This window comes from Carassius carassius, chromosome 27 (genome assembly GCF_963082965.1).
Source record: "Carassius carassius chromosome 27, fCarCar2.1, whole genome shotgun sequence".
NCBI classification, from domain to species: Eukaryota; Metazoa; Chordata; class Actinopteri; order Cypriniformes; family Cyprinidae; genus Carassius; species Carassius carassius.
The window spans coordinates 15,495,419-15,503,287 of record NC_081781.1 but is presented as its reverse complement, the minus strand read 5'-3'; the positions used below and the strand labels follow the sequence as shown (position 1 = coordinate 15,503,287).

General features: G+C 36.2%; 1 long non-coding RNA gene and 1 pseudogene across 1 annotated transcript; one reads left to right on the top strand and one right to left on the bottom strand.

Annotated features, from left to right (window-relative positions):
- Window positions 1–1,804: 1,804 nt before the first annotated feature.
- On the bottom strand, window positions 1,805–5,624 carry LOC132106862 (anaphase-promoting complex subunit 4-like; annotated as a pseudogene).
- A 1,076-nt stretch (window positions 5,625–6,700) lies between these two features.
- Window positions 6,701–7,125, top strand: LOC132106863 (uncharacterized). Its single transcript, XR_009424204.1, has 2 exons — window positions 6,701–6,805; window positions 6,931–7,125. It is a non-coding gene; the product is annotated as an uncharacterized LOC132106863 (long non-coding RNA).
- Window positions 7,126–7,869: the final 744 nt, after the last annotated feature.

Genomic DNA, 7,869 nt, shown 5'->3' with positions numbered 1-7,869 from the left:
CATGGGTAATGTAGTTTTTCTCCAATAATTCCACTACTGAATACTATTATTTGAGAATAAGTTTAAAAATGCAGGCTGATGTCTTCATCAGAAGCATATAGAATCAATTAATCACCCTTTGGTGAAAATAAATGGGATTTTTGCAGTTATAATCTGACTTGCACTCTGTAAAAGTGGTGTTTATTTTACATGGAGGCAGCCATGTTGAGGTCACATGACTAGCTGAACAAAACTCACTCAGCTGTCATTGGAAACTTTCAGTAATGGGAAAAAAGAATCATTGCTGACTGTGAACAGCGCATTGATTGATACAACCCAAGATTACTACACAGTAAATACATTTAATTATAAATCAGACTGTGAAATGTTCATCAGATCATCTTTATCACAAAATATTTGAATACAAAAAGAACAAGACAAGGAATAACAGAGGAGTGCATAGTTCAGTTGTGGACAACATGTTGGAACTCAGGTCAGAGTTCAAAGTGTGTCTGATCCTGCAGTCTCATTCAAAATGTCTCCTGACCCTTGACCTGCTACCTGAGCCTCATCAGCAATTCCTACTCCGTCTCTACCTTCACCAGCATCACTCTGATTAGTCATTGGGTGAACTATAACTTTAATAATTTATTTCTAATTTTATTATTATTACTATGAAAATATGAAATTATTTCTTTAATGAAATGATACTCTAAATAATAAACTAAAAATGCCAGTAGGTGGTGGTAAATGTCTTAATAAATAAGTAATCAAGTCCTTAATTCATTCGTTTCGTTCAAATGGCTGATTCATTCAGGAGCGAAGTAAAGGGCTCTTTATGAATGGTTTATTGAATCATTAGCGGGTCATCACCATCAGACTGATCGGTGTGTGACATCAAAGAACCGCAAAAGTTCAGAGAGCAGACGACTCCTTGTGCTTTTGAATCCCTCTCGCGGTACTTTGATATCATTAATCGATCGGTCTGTGCAGTGTCACTTCAAATCCAGAACAGTTCTGCTTTGTCTTTATCTTCTGGTTGGTAAAATTTAGCAAAACAGACAACATTGTGTCTAAAATAACACAATATTAACTTCTTAATGAACTGTTGTATGAGTATCACATTTGCACTCGTGTGATAATGCACTTAGCCTACAGCTCGTGTGATATTTCGTGGGGGAAGTCGTGGCCTAATGGTTAGAGAGTCGGACTCCCAATCGAAAGGTTGTGAGTTCGAGTCCCGGGCCGGCAGGAATTGTGGGTGGGGGGAGTGCATGTACAGTTCTCTCTCCACCTTCAATACCACGACTTAGGTGCCCTTGAGCAAGGCATCGAACCCCCAACTGCTCCCCGGGCGCCGCAGCATAAATGGCTGCCCACTGCTCCGGGTGTGTGCTCACAGTGTGTGTGTGTGTGTTCACTGCTCTGTGTGTGTGCATTTCGGATGGGTTAAATGCAGAGCACAAATTCTGAGTATGGGTCACCATACTTGGCTGAATGTCACGTCACTTTCACTTTCACTTTCCTTTCACTTTCATTTCTTATATGTGATGTAAATATGAGACACAATTTCAAACGGGCATTTTGCCCCATATCTTGGAATTTTAGGGATTTTCTCTAGGCTCCATCATGCTCCATCATGCTCCATCAAGTTGTTGCCTTGCCTCATATTAGTCATCATCAATCGACTGTATGAAATGACAGATGATGCACATAGGTCTGGGATGGGGCTAGTGCGTTAAACGCGTTAATAATCTTAACGCGTTATTTTTCTCCATAATTAATTAATCGAATTAACGCATTAAATTACCAGCCCTAGTTTTTTTATGTATTCATAAAAAAATCAATATCTTCAATATAAACTATTCTCCAAAATGTCTACAATTTTCCTCAAGTTGTAGAGTCTTACCACGCAGACCACTTTGCGGATCCCATTAACAGCCACAAACTGAGCCTTGATGTTGTCCATCTCTCTGCTCTGGTTTCCCCAGGTCAAACACTGGACTGGGATCCCTTCAGTCTGCTGCTCCAACCTGACACACACCACAACAAAGACACATCAAAAGAGTGCTAATTCAGGACATTCAATAGAACGAGCCACAATGTAAAAGCTAAGCTTAACTGTATTAGAATCTATTATACTGCTTGAACTGATACAGCAATATAATACTACTTACAGTGCAATTCTTTAAAGAATAATAATCAAAAAAATTCAAGGTTTCTGGTATGAATCAACAAGTGTGCCGTACCTGAGCGTAAAGTCCCAGGTGAACTCTTCATCCTAAGCTCGAGAGTTTAGATGAAGCTGAGTGAGGACGCGCATCTTATTCTCATCATCCTCCAGACTTCACAATACCACTGTCAATGTCTCATTGTCATAAAAACGGCCATCAAGTCAACTGTACAAACTGTCACTAATAAACTATTTTATTTAGTCATTTATGCATATAATGACAGAAATTAAATAATGGCCATTTTTTTTATAGTATGCTATTTATTTAATGCCATAGATGAACTCACGCAGAAGCTGGTGCATGTGTTTCCTCATCTATACTTGAATTGAGAGGAGTTTTGAGGTTTAGGGCCACCAGACCATTAGGGACAGACCTGAAACACACATACACGAATTCAGTGCTTTATACAGAAAACCAGTCATGATTATACTGTTTAAACTTTCATAAACCTTTAAAGGAACACTCCACTTAAAAAAAAAAATAGACAAATTTTCCAACTCCCCTAGAGTTAAAAAGTTGAGTTTTACCATTTTCGAATCCATTCAGCCAATCTCCGGGTCCGGCGGTAGCACTTTTAGCTTAGCTTAGCATAGATCATGGAATCTGATTAGACTGTTAACATCTTGCTCAAAAATGACCAAAGAGTTTCAATATTTTTACTGTATAAAACTTGACTGTAGTTACATCATGTACTAAGACCGATGGAAAATGAAAAGTTGTGATTTTCTAGGCCGATATGGTTAGGAACTATACTCTCATTCCAGCGTAATAATCAAGGAACTTTGCTGTCGTACCATGGGTGTGGCAGGAGCAGTGATATTACGCAGCGCCTGAAAATATGCTTATTGGAAGCAACTTTTCATTTTCCGTCGACCCAGAGATCGGCTGAATGAATTCAAAAACAGTAAAACTCAACTGTTTAATTCTAGAGGAGTTGGAAAATGAGCCTATTTTCAAAAAAAGAGGAGTGTTCCTTTAAAATTGGTATAAAAGAATAAAGAGGTACAAGACCTGTTGGGGTCTGTTGCTCTCCTCAGAATATAGATTTTAGAAGGTGAGATCTCTGGCATGCAGAAGACAACATAATGCATACCGTCCTTCTTATCATTCCACCTGCATTAAAACACACTCTTATCATCAACATACTGTTATCGCCTTATGAATGTCAATGATGAGCACTATAACCTCAGAATTCAGCATTACAAAACAGCATTCTTTCCCTTATTATAGGTATACAACTGGTCCACTTACAGTGAAGGAAGCTTAAACAATCTTGGTGTATTTTCAGAGCTATCAAAAAACTAAACAGAAATCATCACACTGTCAAGAGTACAAACCCTGCTTCTGTACCTCAGATCCATCACTTATTTCCTGACCACAAAATCCAAAAGCAGGTTTGCTATTAATTGTTTAGATTCTGTTTGGTAAATCACAAAAAGAATCATGAATAAGGAATACCTCTCAGGAACAGTGTACAATCGCAAACACACAGCTTGTTTTATTGAATGCCAAATCACCTCCTGAAAAACACACAGACTTATGATTAGAAGTCACTAGATGCATTAGTGCTCAGGGAAAGAAAAGTCAGCAGGAAGGATGAAAAAATCCAGATAATGTATATGTGCTAGAGACCAATAATGTGATAAGGGAAGTTAGCATCTTCTGAAATAGAGAACGGGTTGGACGTCAAAAGAAGATGCTCAATATTGTGAAAGAGAAAACATTGTAAAATGCTGTCTGTAAATAAAACAGGACCTCATATATATTGTTCTTGACTGTTGGCAAAAATGACTGATATGAAGTTAACCCATAATAAAGTAAATTAAAAGTTGTTAGCCCTAAATTATACGTTTTCAAAGCAGAACATGTAAAACCGTTGCAGTAAAGTTGTGTCCAACCCTTCCTTGTCAATGTTCTATTCCATCTACAGAGAGCACTGAAGTTTGTGGGTGTGTGCTTGTGTTTGTGTGTGTGTTTTAGAGACTCACGGCCCGTTTCTGTAAGCACAGATCAATGGACCCCTCCATCATTCTCTTGACAAAGTGCAGAGACTTCTGTAGGTAAGTGGGGAAGAGCAATGGACTGTTCATTTCTCATATTAAATTCGATCTTTTTTGCAAAAAAAGTTAACCTTAACAGTCTTCTGGTTTAATAATGGAAGAAAGTGTATTTTTTACCTATCAGGTAAACTGCCAACTGCCACTGGTTTTCCTCCATGTTGGGTGGAAATGAAGTCTTCCTCTTCATCCTTCAAGCACTGCAAAAAAACAACAACAAACCAAGCATGTTATGAAATAAGAAAAAGAACTCCCATCTGTACCACGCTCTACATTGAAATACTTCCCTTTCTGATCAAACAGCTCCTCATTCTGAAATAGAGGAAAGAAAATATGCTCCACACAAAACATTTGTTTAATGTTAAAAGACTACATTTCTTTTTCACTCACAGCACTGAAATGCTCGGACAGGAAGTCAGCCACAAAAGTCAGATCATCTAAAACACAAATTCATACTTACTGTGTATTATATTTCATAGCATATATATTTGACTTACAATATTATAAATAATATAACATATAACTTATATAATATATTATTACTTTTTAATACACAGACATATAGACTTGATTAATTTCTCATCCACTGCCAGATTCATACCCACACACTTTTACTCTCTTTATGGCGATTTCACATTCTGATAACTCATCTTGTTGAGCTCAGGAGGAAAATGATCTTTTGACATTCGAAGCATTGCTGAAGCAAAACTGTTACAACACGAAAAGACTATTAGTTTGTTCCAGAAGCTAATGAGGCAGCACTTTAAGGCATTATGACACACTCCTGATACGCAAGCTGATAACAGCCACCACATTCCCTAAACTGCAGCAAGCTCAGCGGGGGAAGAATCCATTATGGCTAAAACAAGAATGTTGATTAAAAATAAACTTCATTAAATACCAACAAGTACAAATAAAAAACTCTTTAGTATAATAGAATATTAGTTTCGGCAAGACAGCAAGACACCCTAGGCTTTTGAAATCGTTTTTAACTAAATGTATCTTAAAGCTACAGCTCACAAAAAAACTTTTCATTTCATTCTGCTTGCTATAACACTTGTTTTTAGTTGCAGGAAAGACTTGCACTTATAATTAAATTGTAACTACATAATTATACCTGTAATTATATTTTTATATTAAAAAGTCATTATTTTAACTGTCAACTGGATATCTGAAAAATAAATCAAAGCTATATAGAAATATATAAAGAACTAAAAATTAAAATAAAAGATAAACGCACATCAAAAGTTGCTCAAATTTAAACTAAACGAAATAAAAACTGAAAATATAAAAATAAAAGCTGATCCAGGCCGAGAGGTTGAATCTTCTGTTTCCAGACCTCGCTCAGATGATACAGCAGGCAGCGCCTCAGGCTCAGAGCCACTGTGTGCACAGCAAACAGTGCACATGCCGCACTCTAACATACTCTATCTAGTGCTGGTTAAAGGGCTAGTGAACGATACACACCTCTGCAAATCACTGATAACAAGTTTCTGGATACTGGAATAAGAAGAATCAATGGATTGACCCAACATCTTCAAGCCCTGCACAAATAAACATCTAAATAATGAATGAAGTTGGTAATAATACCATGACTACTGACAGTGGCTAACTTATGCTGTCAACCTAATTCCAGGTAGATTTACCTTGACTGCAAGTTGATTCATAAGAAGAGCCTGAAGTTCTAGGCTGAAAAAAATAGTTTTCGACTCAGAAATATATATATATATATATATATATATATATATATATATATATATATATATATATATATATATATATATATATATATATATATATTTATGTATATATATATATATATAATTCTACAAACACATTGTTAGGTAAGTAGTTTTCTTGTTCTGACTGTAGCTATGAATTTAAGAACGTATGGTGCCCCCTGCTGGCCATTTACTGTCAACACAAGCATATTACATTTAATCCAAATCATTTTATATTAAACACTACTTTAAAATATAAGACAAATTTATATTAAATATAAATTATTTTCATATTATTTTATATATCTGACATAAAATATTAATAGTGTGATACATGTGAACATTTACTAAATTTGCCACAAACACCACTCTTCAACAGCTCACTGCCACAATTACCTCTGTGATATGACGATATGATCTCTCCAAAAACCTAGTGTGACTATCGTTTATGAATTATGTACCTGGTATGGCCCCATAACAATAGCTCCAGAAACTCACCTTGAACCTGAGTGCTTGTGTTCTTTTCCTGTAAATCAACAATGCAGTTCAACCATCAACTGTCTCTTAGAACTCTAATAAACAACAAACAGAGCCATTTACCATGGCTTCAGTGGATCACATCACAGTCCACTCCTGCACTTATATGTACTTTCAGGGTGAGGTGTGTCAATGCTATAATGAATGCCATCCTGTCTGATGTCTTTAATAGGCTTGTTTGTGATTGCCTTGCTTGTGATGAACTCTAACCTGAACAAACTTAGTGAGGCGGAGGACAATCTGCATAAGAATGTCTTCCCAAGCTTCAAACATACAGGTGAGAGAGAGACGCAGATACTAAACAACAAAGAAACAGAATGAAAGATGTGTGAATAAAGTTAAAGGGTTACAGCTTCTATTGGCAAGACACCCATGACTTGCATGTCCTCTTGATCAACTCAGGCAAACATGAAGACAGCAGTCCAGTGTCCAGCTGCAACACAGTCACAGTCAACTAATGATATCAACCTCAGACACTCTATTCAGTGCAGGGATGCCACATGTAACCTGGTAGTATAAGGTTATGTGTGACTCAACCTGTTTGCACTTTGTTTACTATGACATCAACCTTCAATAAATAACAGCTACATAAAATGATATTACTGATATAATTAGCTGGAGTTCATTTGGTGTTGTTTCAGCACTTGTGGACTGAAATGTTACATTTGTCAGATTAACAAAAGATAAAGTAAATTATGTTTTTTGAGGGCATGATGTTTAAAATGTGACCTGACATTATAATGAAAAAAAGAAAACTCTCCAAAAACGCAACTATATTTATAAATTCATGAAATCTATGAATGCAGTCACAGTCACATGTAATGAAGGTATAAGGAAAATGACTTCATAGTTACATCTTATTAAGTGATGGTCATTTTTCAGGATTTTTTTACCCAAGCAAAGTCTCTGAGAACCTGACACACTGCACTTCTGGAGACTCAAAGCAGGCTGCAGTTCTGGAAAATGGTGGCGCTGCAGACTAAATGTTTCCTGATGGTTTTACACCTAATTCTACAGATTAATTCTTTTGCTGAGCCAGTGAGCATTTGGCAATTTCTGTACTGAATTGGATTTTAATATTTCTCACAGGGATTTAATCATTTTTGACATCTCAGTCTGCGTTAAATCTCTTTTTTGTCTTATTTTATCTCTAAAAGAAAACCTGCCTAATAATTCTGCACGCCTGAATATAAGGAGTTTTTCTGTTCCAGCCTTCATGGACAATTATGTATCACTTAAAAATGATTAAATACAAAATTAATACTTACGCACTTAAAAACGTCTACTAATAATAAACTCTATAATCAAGCTCATCTTCTAAATTCTATACGTACAGAGAAA